The following is a 27669-nucleotide window of genomic DNA, read 5'->3' as shown; positions in this document are numbered from 1 at the left end:
GTACCGGGTTCCTGTGTACCGGGTTCCTGTGTACCGGGTTCCTGTGTGCCGGGTTCCTGTGTGCTGGGTTCCTGTGTGCTGGGTTCCTATGTACCGGGTTCAGTATGCCCATGGCCTCTTACAGAGACTCCTATCCCCCTCAAGAACCCCAGGGCCACAGACTGACAATGTGGCATAGACTAAGCAGGGTAGTTTCTCAGATGCCTCATTTAGCAGATAAAATAAGCCCCACCCAGAACATGGACACAGATAGCCTCACATGGGAGACGAGGGTGGCTCTGCTTCCTTGATTTTTAGGAAAAGCAGGGAAGAAACCCAATAGAGCAGGGATATGCCTGAAATAGAAGATCTCAAGGGGACAGATGCTGAGTGGCCAGGCTTAGTCCTTGGTGTCCAAGTCCTTCTGAGCCTGTCTCGCTCTTTGTATCTTTCTTTCTGTGTCTCATCCCTCTCCAATGCCTCACACGCTTTTGTCAGCACGCAGGAAATCATTGTTCAATCGCCAACATTCTTGTAACAGCCTGTGCTTAGAGTGCAGAAACAGCTAGCGAGCGGCATCACCAAAACGATAGCTAGACAGCACATGTATGCATGCATGCACACACACAGACATACAGTGATACATTACAAACACACTTAGACATAGACATGCATTCATACATACATGCACATATGCGGATACACACTCACATATACACACACAAAGACATGCATTCATACATATACACATAGATACATGCAGACATAATCTAGATACATTCAGAACACATGGACATACACTCACAGATGTACTGGACTCACATGTACACACACACACACACACACACACACACACACACGATGGACTGAGTCACAGTTGAAGGAGGGGGAACTCCAGAAGGTAAACTCACTTTAACCAAGAAGTAGCTGGCTGTTGGCTCATGAGCACCCCCATCCAGTCTGATACATACACCATACCTCAGTGGTGTGAGAGTCAGGAACCCCCACACATCAAGGGCTAAGTGGCCTTGTGTTCCTGCCCCAGCACTTCCACCTTGTTGGGAACAATTGGCTCCTCTCTCCTCGAGTCTTCCTCCTTACCTACCCTGTCTCTGGCTCTTTTGACTTCGGTCTCCTCCACAGCAGAACGTGACACTGCTTATCACTGAGAAACAGTAGACAGGGCAGGTCCCCTCCCTGCCTCTCTGGCTGGTTCTAGCTCTCCTCCATCATCCTGTGCAGGCTTAGTCTCTGTCTCTCTGTCTCTGTCTCTCTGTCTCTCTCTCTCTCTCTCTCTCTCTCTGTCTCTGTCTCTCTCTCTTGGTGTGTGTGTGCACACACATGCACATGGGTACAAGCTGCTTCCTATGTGGCTCCCTTCCATGCTCTGCCTACATCCTCCCAGCTGAGGCTATGTCTCAGTGATGACTTCTCTTCTGGGTCTCTTCTTCCGGACCTGGGAATTTCTGCTTTGGAGTGTCAGGGAATACATCCTTCTAGCCATCAAAAGCCTGTCTTTTTGATACTTGTTAGGTCTAAGCATGTCTACAGCACAGAACGCTGTCTGAAGGTTATTGAAATTCACTTGAGAGGAATGTTCAAGAACTGCAGAAAAATAGAATCTGTGGAAACCCAATTTCCTTTCATCCCTTGAGTTTATCATTTAAAAGCATCAGCTGATTCTGGTCAACTATCACCAGAGTGAATCAGCAGACTTTTGGTCCTGAGGCTGCTCAGGACATCTTTCCCAGTGAGAAGCTCATTAGAGACTGAACAGTAGTTCCCTCCAGCTCAGGCTGGGTCAGATACAGGGCTATGTGTGTATGTGCACACATGCACATGCAGGAGTGTGTGTAAATGTGCCAATGTGTGTGCACATTCACGTATCTGTGTGTGTAGGTCAGAAGTCAACTTCAGACATTCCTCAGGCACTTTTCATCTTGTTTTGGAGACTGGGTCTCTCTCTCCCTAGGGCTCAGGGATTAGGCTGGTCTGACTCTTCAGTGAGCCCTAGGGATCTGCCTGTCTCTACCTCCTCAGTGCTGGGGTTACAAGTGCACACCACCTACCCCTGGGCTCTGGAGACAGAACTCGGGCTTTTATAATTGTGAGGTAAGCACACGCTTCACTTCCTGAGCCACCTCCACAGACTCCAGGCTTGAGATTTCTGTACTTGTCTATCTATGAGTTTAGAAAGGATGCTCGGCTTTTGGCAGCTTTTATGGGAAGATATGGAAGTCTCCGAGAGAAAATAACAGGGTCACCAGGAAGCTGCTATGTCTGTGAGACCAGACAGGCTGGGGCAGCACACCCCTGGGGCCCTGACTTCCGGGAAGGACGACTCACCGAGGTCTCTACAGTTATGCACCCTTCCCATGCCATCTCTATTGGTTCCTAAGTCATGTTTGTCTGAACTGGTCATGAGGAAGAAATGCGGCACCCCGCTGGCTTCCGTGAGGCCGGGTCACAGGTATGCTTTGCATCCCAAGTATGCGCTACACAGCTGCCCCGCCCCGGTTGGGATGGTACTGGAGAGGAAACACCCGAGGCTCTAGGAGCAGACATGTTAGGGCATCACCCTTTGGGTCCCACCTTCCTTGATGTGCTCCAGGGACTTGGCGCCTGTTACTCCTTATCTATAAAGGCCCAGGCGGCACACTCGTTTCTTGGTGGTGCCACAGAGCGCTGGTAATGAATGCAGGCACAGGGACATGAGTGAGGTGCCAGTTTGGAATCTCCCTGCTGTGCCAGCCCCAACTTTAACTTTGAGCATCTCCCTCCCAAAATGGCGGGTAGTCACACCATTGCTATGACAAGTCTGGCATGGCTGAAGCACAGCATGCTAATTACAGAAGCCGTACACACCCCGGGCACGGAGTACAATGACAACCAACAGAACTATGTTTGTCTGTGGTACTTGCCCTCCTCCCGCTCAGCCTTCTCGATGTGACTACCGGGGGCTTAGCATGACGTATGGAGGGAGTCATATGCTGGCTCATGCACTGGTCACAGTTTGCAGGTGACCGACCTCAGGTGACCCAGAGTTTGGGAAGAGATGAACACAAACTTGCTTTCTCTGCGACAAGGTAACAGCATCCCAGAGTTGTTGGTCTATGCCATGCTGTGATGTCACCAGAGTCTCATGGGAGACCTGGCCTGGAGCCCATCTCCTGATGGGTGCCATGTCCTTACAGGCACAGGTGGCATTTTTACTGAATAACTTCCTTCCAGGACTCTCTGGAACTTTCCAGAGCCTTTCAGATCATAATCAGGGAAAAGAATGTAATAAGAAGCCGTCAACCTGCAGTGACCTTGGAGAAATGGCTTAGCCCATCTCCTAAGAGCCTTTCCTTTTCACAAAGGCATGAAATTTATTTGTGAGCTAGTTTTCCTAAGACGTGACAGAATGATAAGACTTCTGTGAGTGGGCTGGGGTGACAGGTCAGGGGGTAAAGGGCTTACTGCACAAGCATGAAAGTCTGAATTTGGAGCCCTAGAACCCAGTGAATAAGCTAGAAGTGGTGCTGCAAACCTGTGATCCCAATGCTGGGTAGGCAAAGATGTGAGTGCTCCCTGGTGTGCACCAGCTAGCCAGTCCTGCTGAGCTTCATGTTCTCGGAGGGACCCCGTCTCCAAACATGAGAGGACAGAGATGGAGGAATACACTTAATGACCTCTGGCCTACACACACACACACACACACACACACACACACCCCACACCACACCAGACAACAGAATACAGCAAGTGACAATGGCCTTAAAGGAAGGGACATTGAGACACGCTCCAGGGGACTTTGGGTGGGCCCCACCTTGGCCTTACCATGTGCCGGATTGGCTGAACTCCCAGAAAGTTTCTTTCTTATGCAACCTCTATGTTTTAGGCACGGACATGTGTGAGGTTTGGAGACCCTGAGTGACAGAAGACCACATAGCAGTTGCAGGCAGATCCTGTGGCCCGTTTGGGCCCCAGCCCTGATCTTGTGCAGAATGCAGCCTTTGGAGATTTTGTTCAAGTGCACAGATTGACCAGATGACCTTGTGTTACAGAAAGAGGGGTCTGGATGGGTGCCACTCTTAGACTAACTAAGGAAAGGAACTCTGACAAAAAGTTAGAAGAGTTGCATCTGCCTGCATTTCACACCACTTGTAGCATGACTGACAATCTTCTATATCCCTTTCCTTCACAGGGTGTGTCGGGGGGATGGGGGATAAGGAAACAGTTTTTATTGTTCTTTTAAAATTGATTCCATATGCATGAGTGTTTGCTTACTTGTATGTTTGTGTACTACTTGAGTGTCTGGTGCCAGGGGAATACAGAAAAGATGCTGACTCCCCCAGGACTGGAGTTATGAGACAACGTGTAGAGGCTGGGAATTGAACCCTGGTCCTCTGGAAGAGCAGCCAGTGCTTTTAACTGCTGACTCATCTTTTTAGCCCCATAAGGAAACATGCTAAGAATGCACCATGAAATCAATGCCTTTTCAAATAGTTATTGACAAATGGGCTTCACTGAATGATTAAGAAAGCTGTGGAGTGTTATGAAAAAGCAGAGTCCAGCTCTCACCGGGGGCAGCAGGGGATTGAGAAGCTTGTCCCTAGCGTCTGAGCTTCAAGCGTTTTTGCACACCACCTGAGATTTAGATAATGCTTTGGGGTCTAAAAAGGTGAGAGTCCTTTGGAAGACCCGAGAATGCCGGGAGACTGCAGTTCTATGATCTTATTGCTTTAATGAAATCATGATGATTAGGAATGTCTGTCATACATAGCGACCTGAAGAAGCTGGCTTGAGAAATGCAAACGTCTTGGTAGGGTAAATCATCAGTCTTGTCTCTTTCCTGGTAAACTGTGATCATGCCTCTCTCCAAATTACAAAATCTGTACATGCCCTTTGATCCTGGCCATAAAATCCAAGTGGTGTGTGTGTGTGTGTGTGTGTGTGTGTGTGTGTGTGTGTGTGTGTAAGAGGCCTGAATTCTGCCTGTTCTTGTCACTGGTCATCCCCTGGTCTCTCTGAGTGTGGTCCAGTTTTTGTCTCAGAACATGGGGACCGGGTTTGGAAGGCTCAGCTCCCATCACCTATGCTGTGCTCTGATTTCTGTCGGGATAGGTGTGAACTTGCTGCGAATGCTCAGACAGGGGTATCTTTAGAAGCAGCATTTCCTGAGGAGGTGTCAGCTGCCTTCACTGGATTCATGATGCTGGAAGCCAAGTCCAAGGTGAGAGACAACCACAGTCAATGTCACAGTGTCTGCCAAGTGATCAGGGCCAGAGGCAGCTGAGAAAGCAGAGAGGTCAAGTGCATGCAGAGAGAACCTGTGTTTGCTTTCCCAGCCTGCCACTGTACTAGGCTGCCCCTGAGCTCGTCCCATCCCATAATGGAGGACAGGAAGGACCCAGGGAACCCAGGAAGCAGCTCTAGACTTGCTTCATTCAACCTTGGATGTTCTGAAAGACTCAGCGAGTTCTCCAAGCCAGATTTTGCCACTGTGGGCCCCTGCAAACACCCAGCCTCAAGTGTTACCAAGCCAGATTCTGGGTGCTACCTCGTTATGATAATACCCAGAGCCTTTGTTCTCTCATCTCCTCATTGGGAAGACAACAAAGTGGGTCCTAGCTTGATGCACTGAGGTGTTCTCAGCACCCTGAATTGTGATATTACATCGTATGTGCTCAGTCTAGTGAATGAAAAGAGGTGCAAATGAAATTCTAAAGTCACTTTCTCTTATCCAGACCAGGAGCATGTGCACACATGTGCACCTGTGTGTGCATGTGTGCACGTGCACGTGTGCACACATGCACGAGCATGTGCATACACACACACACACATACACTCACACACACGGAGGGAGGTGGGGGGAGGAAGGAGATGTTTACATGTTTCATGGGTGTCAGACTACCCTTTGGGTTGTAGCATGGCATGAGGCATAAACAGTATATAAATAAGAGGGATTGGGTGGGCCAGGGACTGGACAGTGTGAAGACCAGAGTCTAGGTACTGTGAGAACCATGGGCAAGTGCCATAAGGACCAGGAACTACAGGGGCAGTGAGATCCATGCACCCTTACACTGTAGGGGAGAGAGCAGTGGCTGAGCACTGCAGCCCCATCTAAAGCAGGAACCTCTGTTCAAGCAGGTGCATCTCTGCACACTCTGCTCCCAGGGGAGCACCCCCAGGAAACAAGACTTGCTGCAGAGGTAGGCGCCCGTACAAAGGAGAGAGCACTGGGCAGACAAACTTGCCCTTCCTCTTATTGGGCTGACACCTTACATGCCAGAACCCAGGGAGGCAGAGGTGGAGGGAAGGAGCAGGTGGCTGGCACCTCAGATGTGCTAGCTGGTGGCTACTGTCAGGGTCAGGCTTAGACCCCTATGTACAGGGCTGCGAGGGGATCTCCAGTTACTAAAGGTGGGACTGTGCTTTTCAAAAAGGATCACTTGCCTTTAGTGTGTCTGCATTCCGAAAGTCACAACGCAGTGTATCAGTCAACATATGTTAACTCAATTCTATTCCATTGATCTTCCTGCCTGTCTCTGTACAGATACCATGCAGTTTTCATCACTATTGTTCTGTAGTACAGCTTTAGGTCAGGGATGGTGATTCCCCCAGGAGTTCTTTTATTGTTGAGAATAGTTTTCACTATCCTGGGTCTTTTGTTATTCCAAATGAATTTGCAAATTGCTCTTTCTATCTCTATGAAGAATTGAGTTGGAATTTTGATGGGGATTGCATTGAATCTGTAGATTGCTTTTGGTAAGATGACCATTTTTTTCTATATTAATCCTGACAATCCATGAGCATGGAAGATCTTTCCAATTTCTGAGATCTTCTTTGATTTCTTCAGAGACTTGAAGTTCTTGTCATACAGATCTTTCACTTGCTTGGTTAGATTCACATCAAGGTATTTTATATTATTTGTGACTATTGTGAAGGGTGTCCACTCCTGGGCATATACCCAGGAAATGCTCCAACATATAACAAGGACACATGCTCCACTATGTTCATAGCAGCCTTATTTATAATAACCAGAAGCTGGAAAGAACCCAGATGTCCTTCAACAGAGGAATGGATACAGAAAATTTGGGTAATTTACACAATGGAGTATTACTCAGCTATTAAAAACAATGACTTCGTTGAAATTCTTAGGTAAATGGATGGAACTAGAAACTATCACCCTGAGTGAGGTAACCCAATCACAAAAGAACACACATGGTATGCACTCACTGATTACTGGATATTAGCCCAAAAGCTCGCAATACCCAAATACAACTCACAGACCACATGAAGCTCATGAAGAAGGAAGACCAAAGTGTGGGTGCTTCAGTTCTTAGAAGGAGTAACAAAATACTCATGGGAGCAAATATGGAGACAAAGTGTAGGACAGAAACTGAAGGGGGACCATCCAGAGACTGTCCCATCTGGGTATCCATCTCATGTGCAGTCACCAAAGGTAGATGCTGATGTGGAAGTCAGGAATTGCATGCTGACAGGATCCTGATATAGCTGTCTCCTTAGAGGTCTGCCAGAGACTGACATAAACAGAGGTGGATGCTCAGAGCTAACCATTGAACTGATCATGGGGTTCCCAATGGAGGAGTTAGAGAGAAGACTGAAGGAACTGAAGGGGTTTTCAGCCCCATGGGGAAAGCAACAATACCAACCAACCAGAGCTCCTAGGGTCTAAACCACCAGCCTGGGAGCACATAGGGAGGGATCCATGCCTCTAGCTGTATATGTAGGGGAGGATGGCCTTGTTGGGCATAGGGGGGAGAGGAGGTCTTTGGTCCTGTGAAGGCTGGATGCCCCAGTGTGGGGGAATATGAGGGCCTGGATGTGGGAGTATGTGGGTGGGGGCACATCCTCCCAGAAGCAGGAGGAGTGGGGATGGAACAAGGGGTTTCTGGGTGCCTATGTGTGGGAAATGGGGAAAGGGGACAACATATGAAATGTAAATAAAATATCCAGTAAAAAATTAATTTAAAAACCCATATGTTAATTCACTCAGAGCTGTGGGGGAAGGGTGCTTCTATGAATGAGTTATTTGTCCCCTTGTTCTAGAGTGGGGAGCACACTCTCCTGAGACTCCAGCCAGACCTTGCTGAAGCAGAAGCATCAAAAACTGGGTCAGTCCACAGAGCGTCTGGTGCGGCTGTGACCAGCTGTGACACTAGGGGACTGCAGACATGTGATCAATTTCAAAAGGGACAGGGTGTGATGCCGGGCAAGGTGCAGAGACCTCAGATGGGTGCTGCTTTCTTTCTCGAAGCCTGCAGACACTGCTGGGCTGGGCTCCTCGCCCTTATTCTCTGTCCACCTTCAGATTTCCAGTCTCTGGATCTGCCTCGAACAGGCAGCTACGCTTTCTGACGATTCAGGGTGCAGTTTGACTACAGTCTGTTTTTCACTCTTAGCAGAGTTTAAGTCAGTTCTAATGAGCTCTCTGCCACCTTTTCATAGGATCAGTGGCCAGGCCTTGCTGTTCTGGAAGCCGAGATCACTGTAAGACCTTCAGCTTTCGGGACTTTGGATTTTCCTTGGGTTTCTCTGGCAGTAAACCCCCATGTGAGTACAGGAGCTCTGTGCTAGTAAATGATGGAATTAATCTCTGAACGCCTCACACCAGCAGCCTGTGGAAGACTCCAGAGGCAGTGATTGGGAATACTGTTCTCCAGGGAAGGCTGGGCTGATGCTGGAGCTTAGAGGGCAGCTGGTCATGCTTCATAGCAGCCCCCCGGCCCCCAATAGTCAAGTTAGTTCAATAGAAAGAGGTCAGATGTAAACCTCTGAATGTGGAATGAAGGCTGAGTCTCAAAAATTCTACCTGAAATCCTGAAGACTGGGGCTCAGTGAGATATCAGTACGTGTGTGTGTGTGTGTGTGTGTGTGTGTGTGTGTGTGTATGCATTATCTATCTATCTATCTATCTATCTATCTATCTATCTATCTATCTATCTATCTATCTACCTTATCTATTTCCCTATTATCAGCCAGTCTGTTCTATCTTCTTTGCTTTTCTCTTTCCTCTTCCTTTCTCTTTTCTTTCTTTCTACTTAGCTTCCTATGAATCTTTCTATTATCTATCCATCTTTCCCTCCATATGTGTTATCTATCTATCTATCATCTATCTATCTGCCATTTCTTTATCTATCTAATCTACTTATTTGCTCCCAGGCCTTATCCTGATATCCGCATTTCTGGGTTCTACCTCTCCATCTATAACAGTTTCCAATAAGCAGTCTGGAAGCAAGCAGAGCTGTCTTTTAGCATCTGCTTTAAATCCTTCTTTCTGCAGCAATAGGTCTGGACACGTGAAGATGATAATGTAATTAAGAACCACCATCTCCCCTTAGAGCTCAGTGCTTCAAACACCGCCATGTGCAGTGACATATGAAGTGGTGCACGCATCATGCCTGTTTCTGAAATATGGTGTGTATTCTTGCTGTTTCTAGGTCAAGAGCTTCGGCTAGTGTTCATACTACACTTCAGGACACCCCAAGGCTATGCTGTCAGACCTCTAAATAAAAACAAACAGCAGTACTGCCCCTCAGCCCACAAAAGGCACCCCAAGAACCTCCCCCACACCTTTCCCTCCCATAGGCAGTGCATGTACACCCCCACTCCTACACACACATTGTCCTACCGCACACACATATACACATGCAAACATGTGCACACAAGAGAGTGGTAACACATTCTGGAATGTGCACTTGAATCTCAGCACTTGAGAGTTGGAGGTAGGAGAATCAGGAGGTCAAGGCCATCCCTCCTACGCCCTCCTTTCCCCTGTTCCTCCATAATGAGATTGAGGTCAACTGAGACTACATGAGAACCAATCTCAAAAACAAATCACCAACATACACACCACCATCAGCACCACAAAACCAAAGACAACAACAACAAAAGGAAATCGAGTTCCTAAAATGTGTGAGAATCATTTTTTTCCTACACTGTGGATTTTTAAATCATTGGTTTAATGTGCCTGGTCTTTTAAGACGACATTTTAAACCATGCCCTAACCCTTTATCTGGCTTCTAGAGGCAGAAAGCAGGTTTAGATGCCTGATTTCTGTATAGTGCAGGCTTTTGCTGGGCATCTGCTATAGGGTGAGATCAGATCTATTGTGCTACATGCTACAGTGAATAAAACACATAGACCATTCCAGAATGGTGTGTGTGTGTGGGGGGGCACAGAACGATGGCCACATTTCTCTCTTCCTTTGGGGGCAAATGTGTCTTGTATCTGGGGCTGTCCTTAAAGTTGCCACGTAGCAGAGTATGACCTTGAACTTCTGATCCTCCTGCCTCCATCTCTGAAGGCTAGGATACAGACCTGTAGCACCATACAATACTTGTGGTACTGAGGATGGAACCTCATATATTTAAGGCAAACACTGTACCAACTGTTCCCATCCCATGAGAACTACCGTTCAAATGCAGCAGGGAAACGAATCTCTGCCAGGAATGAACTAGGAGTCTCAGCGTGAGCTTCAAGACGTTCACAAAGTGACTCCGGGAGGCTTACAGACCTATAGAGTAAATGGAGAGGTGCAGAGGACATGTAGCTATAGTTTATCAACAGTTGGTGTCTGCTGAGGGCTGGACCTGTGGCTTAGGCCAGCAGCCTCGGCCCCTGAGAAGCCAGTGCAGTCCTTCTGCATCAGAAGTGGGGGTTGGTCTGAACATACTGCAGGGAGGTCAGCAGGTACTTTGCCTTGTGAAACTTATTCATGAGCTTCTAAGCTTCCTAAGAAAATCATAATAACTCAAAGGCAAGAATTCCATCTACTTTTCCTTGATGCAGACTGAGGTACAATGCACCGCGCAGAAGATAGCTGCCCTTCCATAAAGGACCTGTGCCTTTGCTAAACAGTTGGAAATCTGCAGTGCATCTCTGTGATTTTAGCTAGCAGCTTAACTTAGACCTCAAGCCTATGAAGAATCTAGGGATGTGATTACTCACAGCTTGCCTCATGAGATACCTCAGCAGCACATGGGTAGGAAATATGACTAAGTATGGACAGAAAATTAGAAACGAATGCCAGAAATACAAATATGTTGTTAGCATAAAACCTTATCAACCACTCCATCAACACTTCTACAAAAATTCCACTTGATAGGGATATGCACAGGGTGTCTTAATGACTCTTGAGACTTGTTTGTGTGCATGTGGAATCACTCAGACCAGCAGAACAGAGCTAGATTCGTGAGTCCTGTTTGTACATTTCCTTTTTGTTTAGTTAGATCAGAGTTCTAAAGATTGCATCCCCAGCCCAATCTCCAGGACTGTGTGAGAATGTGCCAGGGACAAAGCTGAGGGCAACACATTTAATAAGAATTTGTAGCAAAAGGTATGCAGGTGGTTATAGACAACCCAAAGAGAAAAACACAATGTAGACAGGTTGGTCCCATCTTCACCAGAAGACAGGGCTGTGATCAGAGCAGGGGCCATGCTCAGAGTTGAGAATGACAATATGGCCCCTGATATGGAGGAAGGATGACCCAAGTGGGTGGTGTATGTGTGTGTGTGTTGACTTCTTGACCTTTAGTTTTCCAGGTCAGAAGAGCAGGTGGGAAACAAATTCTATGGAAAAAAAAACTCTAGATAGGCTTCATCTCCCTAATTTTGGAAGGATAGTTGTCACTTGGCACTCTCAAAGGTGGGCCACATACTTGCAGAGCTGCTAGGCAGTGTGAATGACATCACCAAGAAGCCTTACCCTACGTAAGCCAGGAGGCACAGCCGAAGGTAGACACTTTCTGTTTATACAAATAATGAATCAAAGGAAACAGAATGCTCTGCTCTCAGCAGACTCCTGCGACTCTCACTCAGGGCAGCACTCAAGAGTCTAGCCAAAACAACACAAATTGAAGAATCAGAATCAGTTTTTCCCATTGTTTGTTTGTCTTTTATTTTCCTTCTGAGAAAAGGCTGTGTAGCCCTGGCTAGTCTGGAACTTGACTATGAAGAAGAGGCTAGCCTATAACTTAGAGAGATCTGCCTGTCTCTGCCTCCTAAGTGCTAGGATTAAAACTACCCTGCCTGGCTTATGCTTTCCAATAATAGTCTTTCATTAAACCCAAAAGGAACTATAACAAAAAGCCCCAGCTTACACTTCATACTTTACAAAAAAGTTACTAAAAATGGATCACAGGCTAAAGTGTGAAAGGGGAAACTAAACCCTGTCAATGAAACAGAAAAAGAGAAGCATAAGGGTCTTTAGGCCTGAGACAGGTAGGGAAAGTCTCTGGCTTCTTCTGTTTTCTCCTTCCTTTTTGATTGTTTGTTTGTTTGGAGACAAGGTCTCACTATGTGTCTCTGGCTGGCTTGGAATTTACAGCTATCCCTCTGCTTCTGCATCCTAAGTGCCGGGCTTAAAGGTTTATCCTACCATGCTCTGCTAGGTGAATAAGTCTTAAGACTTTACGTCAGAAACAAAACAAAGGAGCAAAAACACCCAACCTGCCAACCACTAAAGGAATTCCCCGAAATGCCCATATACTGATTAGAGCCAACTTTCTCTCTGAGCAATCCGGTGGAGGAGATGAAAACACTGGCAGAAACTAAGGAAGGAGTGAGAAGTTGGGGTCTCCAGAGTAGAACGAGCCAAAGGAAATAGTAATAGAAACAACCCATCTGATTCTAACGTGAAAGAAACAAGTAGTCTTTTGACGGAAGGACTTGTGGATGGCAAATGTGTACACCTGGTCTTTGACACAGTCAAAACCACCACGGACTGTCCCATTAGTATGTCAGAATAGCAAACAAAACCCCAAATCAGTGACAATCCTGAATGTGTGTGAGATCCGGTCTCTCAGTGCTGAGTGACATGTGGAGTGTCCCAGCATCCTGGGAATGAGATGCCCACTCCTTATAAAACTAAACTGGTGCTCGCCATGAGCTTCAGCAACTGCACTCTCGAGTGTTTATCCAAGAGGTATGAAAACTACGTTCACACAAGCGACGGTAGATGTTCGTAGCAGTTTTGTGTGCAATAACTCCATTCTGAAAGAACCCAAATACTCCTTCAAGGAGGCTGGACAGCGGAGCTTCTGCACCACGAAGGCCACAGCAACAGAACAGAATAAACCATGGCATGACCCTTCAAGCATCTGTGTGCTGATTGAACTCAAACTGAGGAAAAATGCAGATCCCAGGAGGTACCACATCTATGTGTTTGTACAGAGATGAGAACTTCAGAGAAACAGAGGAACAGCATCAAATCCTGGCAGCTTGCACTGAGGGAAGGGAATGGAAGAAGTTGCCTGCAACTATAAAGAGCAGCATGGGGCTTGCAGAGATGGCACTGGGGTTCATTCTTGATGGTGTTAGCAGCCAGATGTTCTACACGGTGACATCACATACATCCAGACAGATAGACAGACACAAAGCACACAGATGCATACAGATATAAACACACAGTCATAGGCATGAGACACACAGAGACACAGACACAGCTAGATACATAGAGACAGGCATAGGGATGTTGATGCAGAAACTGGTGAAGGCTACAGTCTGAGCAAGGTTAATGGTTGGTGTCACAGCTAAATTCCTGATTGTGTTCTGTGCTGTAGCATGGGAAATGTTGTCATTGGGGAGACAAGGTGAGGGGTGTACGCATGAGTGGGCTCTGTATTATTTTTTCCTTCCTTCCTTCCTTCCTTCCTTCCTTCCTCCCTCCCTCCCTCTCTCCCTTCATTCCATCTTTTCTCCTCCTCTCTTTTCTGACAGAGTCTCACTATGTAGTCCAGGGAGTTGTGGCCAATTCCTGGGTGCTATAGTCACACCCACCCACCCCAACCCCGGCTCTCTATTCGGTATCTTGCAGTTGCAGTAGGGCTGCTTTTATCCCCAAACAGAAAAATTTAACAGATCGTTTCAACTGAATATACACGGTCTTCTGCATCATCATTCTGAAGGTTAGGGCTGGGGCTGGGGCTGGGGTTAGAGGTTAGGGTTAATGTTAGGGCTCTATTCTAGATATACTTTAGGGCATATCTAACATCGGCTTTTCTAGGCCATTCAGTAAAACGTTCATCTCTTGCTAACACACCCAATCAATAATGCGAGTCCTTCCTCCACATCATCCTTCATACTTGGCCTAGTCAGGACCTGAGACTTCTCAATGGGATAAGGAATGTGAAACTGTATCTTATCACTGCTTTAGTTTCCCCCTGATTAGCTGTGGGTTGAAATTCTTTTCATACTTTATTAATCCATCTGAGGTTGATCTCTGAGACGTTAGAGACGTCCAGGCCAGTCACGCACCTGGCGTCACGTATCCCAGAATTTGAGCTCACTTTGTTGACTCCACTCTTCAGACATTTTCCATTTTTATTGGAGATGGGGTCTCACAGCTCATGTTGTTCAGCTGGCTTGAAATTCTCTATGTAGCAGAGGTTGACATAGAACCTTGATCTTTCTGCCTTCATTTCCCAAGTGTGGAGGTAACAGGCTGCTGGAGATCGAACCCAGGGGCGCTCTGCCAACTGAGGTACATCACAGCCCATTGACTTTCTCTCTCTCTCTCTCTCTCTCTCTCTCTCTCTCTCTCTCTCTCTCTCCTTCCCTCCCTCCCCATCTCTCATTTTTATAATACTGTTCCCAGAGCTTCTTGGTTTTGCTTACAAAGCCCAGAACAAAAGAACTTTCAGAACCACATCTTTAACTCTCCTGAGTGGGGAGATGTCCTGATGGCTTGAGAATGGGCAATGTGTTCTGAGTATCCAGCAGAAGCAGTTGGAGAAGAAAGTCCCATGCTCAGCAGCCTGGGGGTGCCTCTGAGAATCCAGCTACCTCTTTGTCAGTCTGTTCTAAGAGTAGCAGGCTTCCCACGTGTTGGGGCTGCTGCCTCTGAAAGGATCAAATTGGATGGCTAACAGGCATCTCCTACTGACTGTGTTTCGAGGCTACAGTCTTCCCAGCACAGATGTCAACAAAGAATTTGAGCCTTCTGGGAGAATGTTTTAAAAGTTCTTCATTTCTGCTCAGTAGGCACAGGGGTTTTTCCAGTGTGTTACCTCTCCCTCCCAGACTTCCTTTAGTACACTCAAAGGGACTGGCAAGAGCCCCTCTCTGCAAAGCCATGGCTTTTTAATGTAATGCTGAACCATAGGGACACTTGCTTTTCTTTTTTATTGACAGCAATTGAAACTGTGGAAAGGGCTATCAACAAGGTTGGGTGTCCCTGGGGTCAAGTCACCTGGGGATGGAAACTGGATGTTTTAATAGACTTGGTCATTCACTAGTGGTGGGCTTACATTTTTGGTTTTGGTACTGTATGTATGTCTGTGTGAGGGTATGTGTATGCTGTAAGCACTGATGCTCTCAGAGTCCAGATGATGATGCTGGATTCCCAGGAGCTGGAATTGTAAGCAGTTGTTAGCCAACAGATGTGGGTCCTGGGAACCAAACTACCATCCTTTCCAAGAGCAGTAGGGCATCTTTAACCACAGAATTGTCTCTGTAGCACCAAGTAGGCACCAAGTAGTGGATATTCAAGAAGATAGGAATGGGTCAGCTTCAAGTGGCCCTGAGGGGACAAATGGGGCCAGGTGGCAACTCACAGAGGCACTTTACTTCAGTCTCTATGTGCCCCAGAGGCAACTAAACTAATGAAGGGGAAAGGAGCTCTCCCAAGGCAGTTAAGATGTAAATGCAGTAGTTAACAGCTCTCAGCAGGGAGCCTGGTTTTTAGTGAGGTCAGTCACTGCCACCTGCTACAGGGAAGGCAGCTGCTGACGTTGTTTGAAAGAACCTGGAGAGGGGTCGGTGAGATGGGTCAGTGGATAAAAGCACTTGCCACCAAGGCTAACTACCCTGAACTTGATCCCTGCAACCCACACTGTGGAAGGAGAGCTCCCGCCTTACAAGTTATCCCCTGACCTCCACACATGCTCACCCACACATACACGTAAATAAATAAATGCGATCAAGATTTAAATCACGAAGAACCCAAAGAGGAAACAAGATGAGCCTCAGCACTTGAGAATCAGTCTAAACTGGACCGTCCTGGAAAGACAGAGCTATGTTCTTTTTCTGTGTTCACACATCTTTTTTTTTTTCTTTTAAATCACACACACCATTCCCACGAAGAACCAGCACTCCACATCTAGACTGGCATTAAATAGATTATAGATTTACAAAATGGATTTGAGCACACTAGTTTTTTTTTTTTTTGAATCTCAAGTTGATAAAAAGTAGTCATTTCAGAACAATTAAATCCTTAGGAGTTGCATCTCACCTTCATGATTATTTTAAACTGTATTTTCTCTCTCAGGGTTCTGGGAATCTAGCTGGGGATGGCTAGGCTACACAAACTGGCTGGTGTGCACCTGTACAGTTATCTGAGAGCACACTACAGGCCTCTCGTTCTCAGATGCTCTGGCCTGGGATGGCCTCTTCCCAGGACCCCAAGTGCCCACCCCCACCACAGAGGTGTTGGTAGGGTAAGCTCTATTTGGGAGATCCGTGGGTAGTGAGTGGGTGGTCCTTTGAACTTAGCTAGACAGACTCTCCAAAATCACACAGGTCTTAAATGAGACCTCCCTAAGGTTGCCTTTCTCTGAAAAAGTCGTTCTAGTTGTGTGTGTGCAAGCAGAGATGAAGTCTGCCTGGTGTTTGTCTCCTTCCCCCAGTTCCAAGAGTTTCCCCAACACAGAGATACACTCTTGTATGTTGTGTGGATCAGCAGCTGTCTTGCTGGCAAACAGCAAGAAGTCAGATCTGATCCTCGGAGAAACAAACCCTCGTCCAAGCCTGGCTCCACGTTCCAAACCAAGGGGCTGGACTATCACCTCAAAATCCCAAGCAGTGTACACTAAGCGCGGTATACACCTGCCCTAAAAACCAGAGTTTTTACAACAAACCATAGCAGAACACGAGAACTGCCCCCCCGGGGGGGGGGGCACTGGGACACCGCGCTTCAGCAGGACCAGGAGATCAAGTTACCGCGGGAAGATAGGGGCAGGCTGGACTCAGTGCCGGTGCCAGCAGGTGGCCGCAGGTGGGTTGGGGGCTGCGCGCAGCGCCCAAGGGCCTTGGAGCCTGAGACAGGCCCCGAAAGGCGGAAGCCTGGTCAAGTGCCTGTCGCCGCCCTCTGCTCAAAGGGAAACTGCTTCTCCTCGTGGGGAAGGGCAGGGCAGGGATCGCTCGCTGGGCAGCAGGTGTGTCATCAGCAGGCACTGCAGGCTTGCATGGACCCCTAGTGTGCCCCAGAGCCCAGCAGAACCATCTCCGAAGCTGAGGGCGGTCTCTCTAGACAGAGGTCACCTCCTCCCCCTAAACTCCTCCCCCACCTCCCCTCACCAAGCCTAGGCCTCACAGTTTCAGCGACCCCGGGAGTCCCAAGGCCTGGCTGGAAACTATCCAGGCTTCCAGTCCCCACTGGTGTGGACCTGAGTCTACACTCCCGTCCACCCTTTCTAAGAAAGATCCGGGCTGCCGACGTGGTGTCGGGTCCCGGAGGTCGCCTAGCTGCCACCTGCCGGGCCACCTGCACCTCTGGTCAGGTGTGACCCAGGCACTCCTGGCCTAGAAGAAGGGGAAACAGAGTTCTGCTGCCCTCACGGAGCGCCCTTTCTTTGGCCTCTTTGGGAGTCAGACTCAGTACTGGGGTCTCCCGCTCGCAGGGGCCCCGAGACAAAGGCACTAGGGCTACCCCGCGCGTCCCTGCTAATGATCACTTACCGGTGCTGGCTGCGATTCGGAGGCCAAGGGGGCCCAGTAGCCCAGGAGCCCAGTAGAAGGGACCCGACGCTGGGCTCGGGATCGCTAGGGCGCGGGTACTGCGTTCCGGGGTCGCGAGGTTCAGGCCGCCTGAGCCAGAGGCTCGTCCTCGCTGGCGTGCAGCGGCGGTGACTGACAGCGGCTGCTCCGGGGACGGGCGCGCACCCTGCTCCTGCCCCGCCTCCCCCTGCTTACAAGCAGGTAAACGCGCGCCACTGGGAGGGCGGGGGACACGCGGGGACCCAGGGGCAGGGCAGTCCTCCGAGCGGTGGGGCGGGGCTTTGCTCGTCACCGCCCTACACTCCGCACCGCTGCTCTCCGGACTTTCTTGATCAGGAATCTGAAGCGCAAGACCTCGCTAGAGAGGTCTAAATGGCATCGCCTAAAACTACTGGATACCTTGAGCCCCAGAACCAGTCCCCGATTAGGCCTGAGGTGAATCTCTCTGTTCTGGGCCTTAAGATGGAGCTGAGACCACAGGTGCTGACTGGAGGGCCTAGGACGCCTGTTATCACGAAGTAGGCTCGGAGACTCCAGCAAGGAAGCCGAATCCGCTGTGTAGACGCTGCTTCCTTGGTCACAAGTTCCTTGCTATCACATGGATCTTTTGACTCTATCAGCCTGGCCTCTGGGTATGTGGGAGGGACTAGTGGATAGGGACCACACTGAGTAGTCTCCAGTTCTTCATGAGATAAATCATACTAGGGAATTATTCAGACAACCTGAGGACAAATACCACGCATACAAGGGCGAGCAGAGGGTAGGCAGACTCAGAGCTGACTCGCAGGGAGTTTCACATCCTCTGGAAGGAAGGTGGAGAATCTAGTGACTCTACCCAAATGCCAGTCTTCCTAAGGCAAATATTTCCACAGCAGTCTAGATACACCTAGCTGGTCCTTACCTAGGAAGTCTGTAGTGTGTGTGTGTGTGTGTGTGTGTGTGTGTGTGTGTGTGTGTAGGGATGCAGGTTATGCGATTTGGAGGTAAGGATAGAAAGGCAGGAAAAAGATGTTGGTCCAACCTAAGATAGAGTGACTGTAAGATTGTTTAAGCAAGAGAGTCACTCAGGACAGTGACATTCAATGCTCACAGCTGCTCAGGTCACCCTTGATACCCAAGACATCAGAGGAAGCTGGAACGCTAGGTCCCTAACTTCATGCATTCAACTCTATGCATCAAAACTCCATGTCAGCAGCCAGATGTGTCCCAGCATCCCTCCCCTGCAGATGTCGATGAGCTGGGCCTCAGAGAGCTGCCTAGCCACAGTGAGAACAACAGCCTTCTGCCCTCCAGGGCTTCTGCTGATTTCCAGAAACAGTAGGATTCGCTCAGAGTGGCAGGCATGGCTGCCCTGTTAGAGCCTTGACAAGGGATTTGTGAAATGTTTCCTGCATGGGGTTTGGGGGGATATAATGCATGTGTAGCTAGGAGACGAGATACTCAACTCAAACTCTATAGCGACTTTCAGAGAAAGATGCGAGTGTGGAGTAGGCTATCTTATAGGGCCACTGGTGAGTATTTGAAGGGTCATAGCTTAGCAGCTTCCTGCTCTGCTGGTTAAAGAAAGAATACAAGACTCAAGGATGGGGTGGGTGGGGTGGGTGGTGGGTGGTGGCAGGGGGTGGGGAGTGGGGTGAGGGGTGGGGTAAAACAAGTCTCACTGTGGAGTTAACTTTTATCCTTAGCAAAATGGCTTCGATTCAGCCCTTTGGGAGAAACTGAAAGTCATCTTTTGACAAGCCTCCTGTTGTCTTTGGTATTTTTAAGGAGCCATGGTGCACAGTGCAGTTACCTCCCTCTCCCACAAAACCTTGGGCCACTAGAGGGTCGGGTAGCCACACAATCTGTCAACATCTCACCTCAGCAGGTGGCATAGGCTTCTGTGTGCTGCCTGCACTTAGCACGTGAATTGGACTCCAAATGCATCATGGTAAATTAAGGTGCAGATTAAGGCTGGGGAGAGTTTGCTAGATGTGCGAGCTTGAGGGCCTGAGTCTGAGGCCTCCCTGATGGTGTAAAGGCTAGGTGTGATCACAGGTACCTGGGGAATGGGGAGAAGGGTGGATCTCCAGAGTTCTCTGGCCAGCCAGCTTAGTTAAAGCAAAACAATGAGTTTCTGGTTCAGCGAGAGAATCAGTCTCAAGAGAATAAAGTGGGAAGCATTAGAGGAGGAAGAGGAGGGAGAGGAAGAAGAGGGGGAGGAGGAGACCTCTCCTGGCTTCCATATGCAAATATTGTTATGTGCACAAATATGTATGTGCCACACACACATACACGGAAGAAAGTTGTTGATCTAAGTACTTCTTGGGGTACTCATATTTGGGTTTTCTGATTTTCCTTTCAGAATTACATTTATAATTCTATATTGGTTATAAAAGGACTGGATTACACTTTCACCCCTCGTCTGTGATTTGCAGTTTGCTTGAGGTCTTCATGAAGCAGAGAATGGACTTGGGACTGGTCTATTGTCTCACTAAGTGTTCTATTGAACAGTTGCGTATGATTGGCCATGTTCACAGATTGTGAGGAAATTAGGTGAGTGACTTACAAAAGGTATAGCCTCAGGAAAATCTAACAAGGAAAGCACTTGGGGTTGTAGACCAAAGTGCATGCTCATCAGAACTCCTGTTTCTTCACTTCTTGTAAAATTAGGGCAGGGGGATCTGGATGAGAGAAAACAGTTCCTACCATCAATCTGCTATTATGTTACAAGGTGTAAAGCACATATATTCATTTAACTATAGCTTCACAGTTTCGTCCGCAAAACAAAAAGCTTGTAGTTATTTATAGGGCCTGAAGGTTCTGGATGACCTATAGAAATCCACAGACTAGTTTCTGTGTTCATGTTTTCCACAGGGGGTTGGTAACTGCCATTCTATTTTGTTTTTTTAATGTTTGGATTTTCCTGTGTGGTACCTAACTATGTTTTGTGGTTTTCAGTAGGCCTCTGAAATCCCCTGGGCCTCTTAGCACTCACAAGCAGACTTTAAGTTAGAGTTGGTATGGGGTAACTTGTTTCCCACAGTAGGCCCGACACCATCTCCAGTCTCACTCTGTCATCTTCCTGAGTGACTAGGCACTGAGGCTGTGGTGGTGTAGTGTCTCCTCCCCTGAACCTTGAGGAAGCTTTATAATGTCTTCCATCACCAGGCCAGTCTCTCTGTGCTTGAGACAAATGCTCCGCCTCTGAGCTCCATCCTCCGTGCAAAGGCCCTGGATGTCAGAGACTGGGTCACCGCAATATCACCGAGGTTGTCCTTTCTCAGAAGAGCTGTCATGTTTGGAACCTGGCCACCAGGTTTGAGGCAGCCCAGATAGAACTGTGGGGTACCCACTTGAACACCCTGTGCCTGACAGCTGCATGAAGTGCTGCCAGTTGTGAGAGGGAACAAGCCTTTCAGGAAGTCTGCCTTGGGGTCACCCTCTTCTGAGTCCTCCCAGCTGAGCTTGGACAGCACAGATCAGAAACAAGCCATCTGTGCTCCCAAACCCTGACCTGCAGAGGCTGTGAGCACAGTTCATTGGTTGTTTCTTCAGTCAATCAAGCTTGGGTGTGCTGTGTATTGAGGAGGCTGGAAGAGTTGGTGAGAGGATTAAACCAAACACTGGGGATGACAGAATGTTGAAGAGGGGTTATTGTGGTCTGTATAGATAACCACAGAGAAGGAAGAAGTTTATTAAATGTCAATCTGGATTATCAAGTGTTCCTGCCACTCATTTATTTACTTATTCAGTAAAACAGAACAAAACAACACTAATAACAAACAGCACTAACAACAACAAAAACCAACTTCCATTAAGCATGAAAACAAGGTGCTTCTCTTGAGGAACACGAAACACTTTGGCAAACAGGGAAGGGTGCACGTGCCTAGAGAACGGGTCTGCACCACCAGGCAGAGCTCCACAGCCCCAAGAGCCTGCTGAGGAGTTCTGAACAGCGTGGGAACTGGCCAGATGGAAGAAAGGGAACAGGAGCACTCGGGGAGCTTGTTAGAAACAGGTCAGTCAAAGGGACTGGCCTGCCACCAAGCCCCAGGGAACCACAGCAAAGCAAGCATGTCACAACCGATGCTTAGCCAACACCTGTCAGAGACCTAGCACTTTGTGGAATTAACTCACTCCATCCATGCACTGAAGCTGTTATTCAGAGGGAGCCTGAGCTTAGGAGCCAGCTAGGCACCCTTAGGATCAGTCAGTGGGTTCAGAGCAGCACCTAGGTTCCATGCAGAGGTCCCATGGTGTCTACTCAGTGGCCCTGGGAGGGTCTGGAGCTGGAGACAAGACCTTTCCAAGTCCCACATGGGTGGGACAGCTCTGATTGGCTCCTGGTCATCTCATGCTTGGCAGAAGACATCCTGTACAGGTGTGTGACCAATCCCGTCTTTGACTCAACACAAAGAACAGTAGAGAAGGGTCACCTTAGTGACCCAGAGTAGTCTGGAGGCCCTAGAGAAACTCTTGGCTCCATTTGGAAAAGGCTTGGGAAGGGTATCTGACCCACCCAGTAAATCTCCTAAACTCAGTAAATCTCCTAAATCTGGAACTAACAGTAATCTGCTTGCGTAAGAGACTCTTGCCTTCCTGGCCTGATGTTCCCTGTCCTGTTTCTGGGGACAGCTTCACCGTTGTGAGGCATGCCTGGGTAGCTGAACTGTGTGTTGTGTGGTAAGGGAGGGTCTGCTCCTCTCTGAGCCACAGGCTTTCCATTTGCAGTGAAGAGGCAATTGCTTCCTTATCACGTGGCTGGCCTCTTTCCACGGCCCAGGCCATGTGACTCTGAAGCAGCTGTGAGGCTTGCTCCTTTGCCTGGCAATTATCCATGTCACTTACAAACAGATCTAATATCAGAAGAACTCCAGGCTAGCAGTGGAAATATTACCCAAGTTCACTTTGTTACTGACAGGAACCCCAGCCTGTGGGGCTCATGTGCCCCCTGGAGGACAGGTGTGTCAATTCAGGCTACTTATATCACTTGAAGGATGAATTGGGTTGCACCAGCAGTTTGGAGGATAGTGAGTCACTGGGGACAGGGTACAGGGCAGAGTACTCTCAGGAAAATCTGATGCTGAGCCAAGATTGAGAGGAACTTCAGTGTTCCCCTCCCTTTTCTCCTGTGTGCTTTGTGTGTCTCTGTGGTCTTGGAGGTGAAAGTTAGAAAAACAAACAGATGAAATAAACCCATCAACTAACCAATCGAACAAAATTAAAAAAAAAAAAACTAATTTGGGAATGAGGTGGGTTTCTCCCTGTCCACAAATTCACAAGCATTTTCTTGGGTCAAACTTTTAGTCTCATTTCTCCAAGGAAAAAAGGATGAGGTTATATGGCGTTCAGAAAACACTGTTAGTCTTCAGGGCACAGATTACACGGGTGCAGTTTATAAAACATGTCAACGTCGACACGAATTATAAGCACACAGCTAGATTATGCAAGTCAAATGGTGCACAGTAGTGTGTGTGTGTGTGTGTGTGTGTGTGTGTATGTGCGTGCGTGCTGTGGAAGCTGTCTAGGCCTCACACCTGCTAGGCAAGATCTCCACCAAGAACTCCACTCCAAGCCAAGGACCTAGAGAGTTTTTGCCTCCATCTCTGTCACCCTTAAAGGATCTGGTGAAGAACACCTGAATATTGTTTAGCACATCTGCATGACATTCCTGTTTCTAGAGATGATTATTCATGTATAAAACTGATTGAATGACAAACGGAAGCTTCAGCTCGGGTTGAGAAACTAGACTCTGTCCACAAAGTTACAAAAATAAGTAAAATGTAGCAATAGCCACACACTGTGTAACTGTGACCTTGTCTCCATGGTAACACAATGTGGTTGGGGTTGTGCAAAAGCCGTCTTCCCTTTCCCATATTTTTCTTTTATTCTCTCATACAATACACCTCTACCACAGCTTACCCTTCCACCATTCCCTCCTCCCAGTTCCCACCCACTCACTTCCCTGCTCTCCCAGATCTGTTCCTCCTTCATTTCCCTTCAGAAAAGAGCAGGCCTCTGAGGGATATCAGCCGAGCATAGCATAACAAGTCGTAATATGAAGAGGCTGAAACTCTCACTTCAGGACTGGGTAAGGAAACCCAGGAGGAGAAAAACAGTCCTAGAAGCAGGCAAAAGAGAAAGAGACAGCCCCGCTCTCACTGTCAGGAGTCCCAAAGGAAGACCAAGCCTACAGCCATGACATACATGCAAAGAACCTAGGGCAGACCCATGCAGGCTCTGCTATTGTTACTTCAGTGTCTGGGAGCCCCCATGAGCCCTGCTTAGTTGATTCTATGGGCTGTGTTCTCCTGGAGTCCTTGACCCTTCTGGCTCCTACAATCCTTTCCCCTCTTCTTCTGAGAAGCCTTGATGAGGATTGCTTTCCCAGATGTTTTATTCAAGACAAGATGTTGAGCCTAGGGCCTGTGTATGCCAGGCAAACATTTTACCATTTAAAATATTTCTTCAGCCTTCTCTTTACTTTGTGTGTGTTTGTGTGTGTACATGTATGTGTGTTTGTGTGTGTACATGTATATGTGTTTATGTGTGCACATGCATGTGTGTGTTTATGTGTGCACATGTATGTGTGTAGGTCAGAGAACCATGGCACAGTGTTACTCCTTGGGCTTGTCATCCATATCTTTTTCCTAGACAGGTTGTCTTACCTCTTTAGAACTCCATAGCATGCTAGGCTGGCCAGTGAGCCCAGGGACTGACTTGTCATTTCTCCCCAGCTGGAATTACAAATGTGCATGACCATGCCTGGCTCCTGTATGCAGATTCTGGGCACTGAATTTGGGCCATGTGCTTCCAAGCACACACTTTCTGGCTGAGCTATCTTTCCCAGCCTCCCTGTCCCACTTTTTACTTTTTATTTTGAAGCAGAGTCTCATTCTATAGCCCTGACTGGTCATGATCGGTGGTAATCCTCCTGTCTCAGTCTCATCGCTCAAAGCTACCATAGATCTGGATTACAGGGTGGTGTGTATGCATGTGTGTGCACATGTGAATGTGTGTGTGGATCTATGCATGTGTGTATATGTGTGTACATGTATGTATGTGTGTGTATGTATGCATCGTGTATGCATGTGTGTGCGTGTGTGTGTTATTCTTCCTGAGGACTCTGTATGGAAGGTAGATGAGTATTGAGCAGGCTATGGCTATAGGTTGTATAAGAATATGCTGGGTCCTGGACAGGAGCTCCATGAATCATAGACCATGTCTGAAGATTCAGGGACTGTAACTCTAAGAAGTCTGATAGGCAGGGAAGAAAAAATATCTCTCTGCCTGCTATATAGGTCACTTTATGAATTCTTATTAGTTGTTGTTTGGCAAGTATATCTATTTTATTTGCCTATATATCTGGGATTGTGACATAATTTCTCAGGGGGAAAAGAGGTTGCAAATGGAGAGAGAGTCTAAGAAGCTCTGCTCTAGAGAAACAGAACAATGGGAGGTGTGAAGGTTCATTAACCGTTTGATAATACATGTTCCGTCTATCAGTTCTGAGTCTCCAGAGTATCCTAAAGCAGGCAGCTGTGCAGTTATCTCCCTGTGCATCTAGGCACATATCCAAAGACCCGTTTAAAGGATAAAGGGTTGAGCTCATATGACTTGAGGTCCCCATGAATGTGGAGCCCACAGGCCATGTATGAGGCTGGAACTTGGGGGTCCTAACATAAGCTGCTCTGAAGGGGAACTCTTTCATCTCCAGGAACCTCTACTGGCAGCTAACAACTCAGCTGAAGGGATAAGGCCTACCCACTTCACTCATGGCTATCTCTACCCTCAAAGCCACCAAACTACAGGTGTCAATCTCAATCCAGTCTACAGATACCTCATACACAGGCGGATGGGCATTAGGTGACCTCAGGCACACTGACCGGTAAAGCTAATCTTCTCTGCTGCTTCCTAAGGTCATCTAGCCGTTTGTACCGACTTCCAAGACTAACATGGAGTTTCATGCCAACAGCTGAAGTGAAGCACAACGATTCTTCTCTCATCTGCTTGTCTGTGAGGAGTCAACATCTGACTTGTAACTTTGTGTTTTGGGTGGGCAAACATTAAGATACACTTTTCATTTGTTTCCTACACCGTATAAATGCGAAGGAAACAATTACCCTCTGGTTTGAAACGTGGATGCTTTAAAAAAATTTTCCTGGATCCCAGAGATAAAACCCTTCTGAGGGATTCTGACTATCCTCCCAACCTCCTTCCTCTCAGGGTCTAATGAGCTTCCTGTGCTAATGTGTGCCACTGGGCTCCTTTCAAATGCCAAGTTATTCCTTTCTGGCAGAATTGTAACCAATTTTCTGCTGACTATTATGAAAAATATGGACAAGAGCAAAATTTTAAATGCTGTTTTACAAAAATTATTTAATCATCTCTAGCCTGTGGTAGCAATTCATATGCAATAGCCCCACTGATGTATGTCTCTACAGACCCACCCTGGCAGATGCAATCTTAGCTAGTTTTATGAAAAACTCACCCTGTTCTTCTGCATGATGGATGGTTTCATGCTAAAGAGAGCTCAGCTAATGTCAGCCTAAGAAGATGGCAGAAGGGTATTTGAGCTTGGAGGGGTTTGAGTCCACATCCCCTGCCTTCAGGATAACAGCAATTTACTTCCTACTGAAGAAGGAAATTCTAACACTGTAACATTATTACTTTATTTTAATGCCTGGATTCATGATAAACCATCCTGCTGGCAGGGCAGGGGAGAGGAGGCTGACTCTATTAGCTGCTTCCATTTTGGAGAAACTGCTTTGGATATTTCATGAAGCCCTTTCGGTATGCAGGAAGCAGGGGGGAGGTCAGCAAGATCAGGTTGGGTCTGGGCCCAGAGACAGGCTTCATGTGGGGATCAGTACCTCAGTACACCACTTTCTAACCTTCTGTGTTTTACAGTGCCCATCTACCAATGTCTTTCATAGCGTACAAGCTAAAGGCTTTAGTTTCTGTACTGGCTGGTTTTGTGTGTCAACTTGACACCAGCTAGAGTTATCACAGAGAAAGGAGCCTCCCTTGAGGAAATGCCTCCATGAGATCCAGCTGTAAGGCATTTTCTCAATTAGTGATCAAGGGTGGGAGGACCCATTGTGGTTGGTGGCGTCCCTGGGCTGTTAGTTTTGGGTTCAATAAGAAAGTAAGCTATGCAAGTCTGTGGAGGCAAGCCAGTAAGCAGCACCCCTCCAAGGCCTCTGCATCAGCTCCTGTCTCCAAGTTCCTGCCTTGTGTGAGTTCCTGCCCTGACTTTCTTTGCTGATGAACAGCAATGTGGAAGTGTAAGCTGAATAAACCCTTTCCTCCCCAACTTGCTTCTTGGTCATGATGTTTTGTGCAGGAATAGAAACCCAGACTAGGACAGTATCATTGACAGATACTGACATGCTGATCAATCTGATAACCATGCATGGAGCAAGGCTGAGTTGCGGCAGGGGGTATCGGAAAGGCCAATGGATTTGGATAATGGGACTCTGGACGTCAGGTCACTAAGGTTTGAATAAACTTAAAAGAACAGGGTCCTCTGAGCCAAACAGCCTCCACTACTATCTCAGCACCCATGCCTGCGGCAGGAGACTATCCTGACTGGGTGTTTGGAGTGTTGGTATTTGAGGAACTGGATGAGGTCTGGGCTCTCACCTGAAATTCAAGCTACTCCTCCCAACCCTTTTGTGTTCAGTTTTGTTCTAATTATAGGAGGCTTCGTGGCCTTAGGGTCTAGGGGGTGCTAGAGTGTATATGGGATGTGAAAGTGAATAAGGGGTGGCAGAGTATATAAGGTGTGCTGGAGTGTATGAGAGGTGCTGGAGTGTATGAGGGGTGCCAGAGTATATAAGGAATGCTGGAGTATATAGGGGTGCTGGAGTATATGAGGGGTGCTGGAGTTTATAAGGGGTGCTGTGGTGTATGAGGGGTGCTGGAGTGTATGAGGGGTGCTGGAGTGTATAAGGGGTGCTGGAGTGTATAAGGGGTGCTGGA

At 47.7% G+C, this 27669-nt stretch overlaps 1 protein-coding gene across 2 annotated transcripts in view; it reads right to left on the bottom strand.

The window, feature by feature from the left end:
• The window catches only part of Mbp (myelin basic protein), a 111900-nt gene extending 93965 nt beyond the window's left edge, over positions 1–17935 (bottom strand). Inside the window, exon 1 of one of the 2 annotated variants that reach the window (XM_028768942.1) lies at positions 17665–17935. The gene's annotated coding sequence lies outside the window, so the exon portion shown is untranslated. The remainder of the gene's footprint in view (positions 1–17664) is intronic. The other variant, XM_028768941.1, reaches the window with a different exon arrangement.
• Positions 17936–27669: the final 9734 nt, after the last annotated feature.

Source organism: Grammomys surdaster, unplaced genomic scaffold, assembly GCF_004785775.1.
Source record: "Grammomys surdaster isolate TR1022 unplaced genomic scaffold, NIH_TR_1.0 189, whole genome shotgun sequence".
Classification (NCBI taxonomy): Eukaryota; Metazoa; Chordata; class Mammalia; order Rodentia; family Muridae; genus Grammomys; species Grammomys surdaster.
Note: the sequence above shows the minus strand (reverse complement) of the source record. Positions and strands in the feature narration are given on the sequence as shown.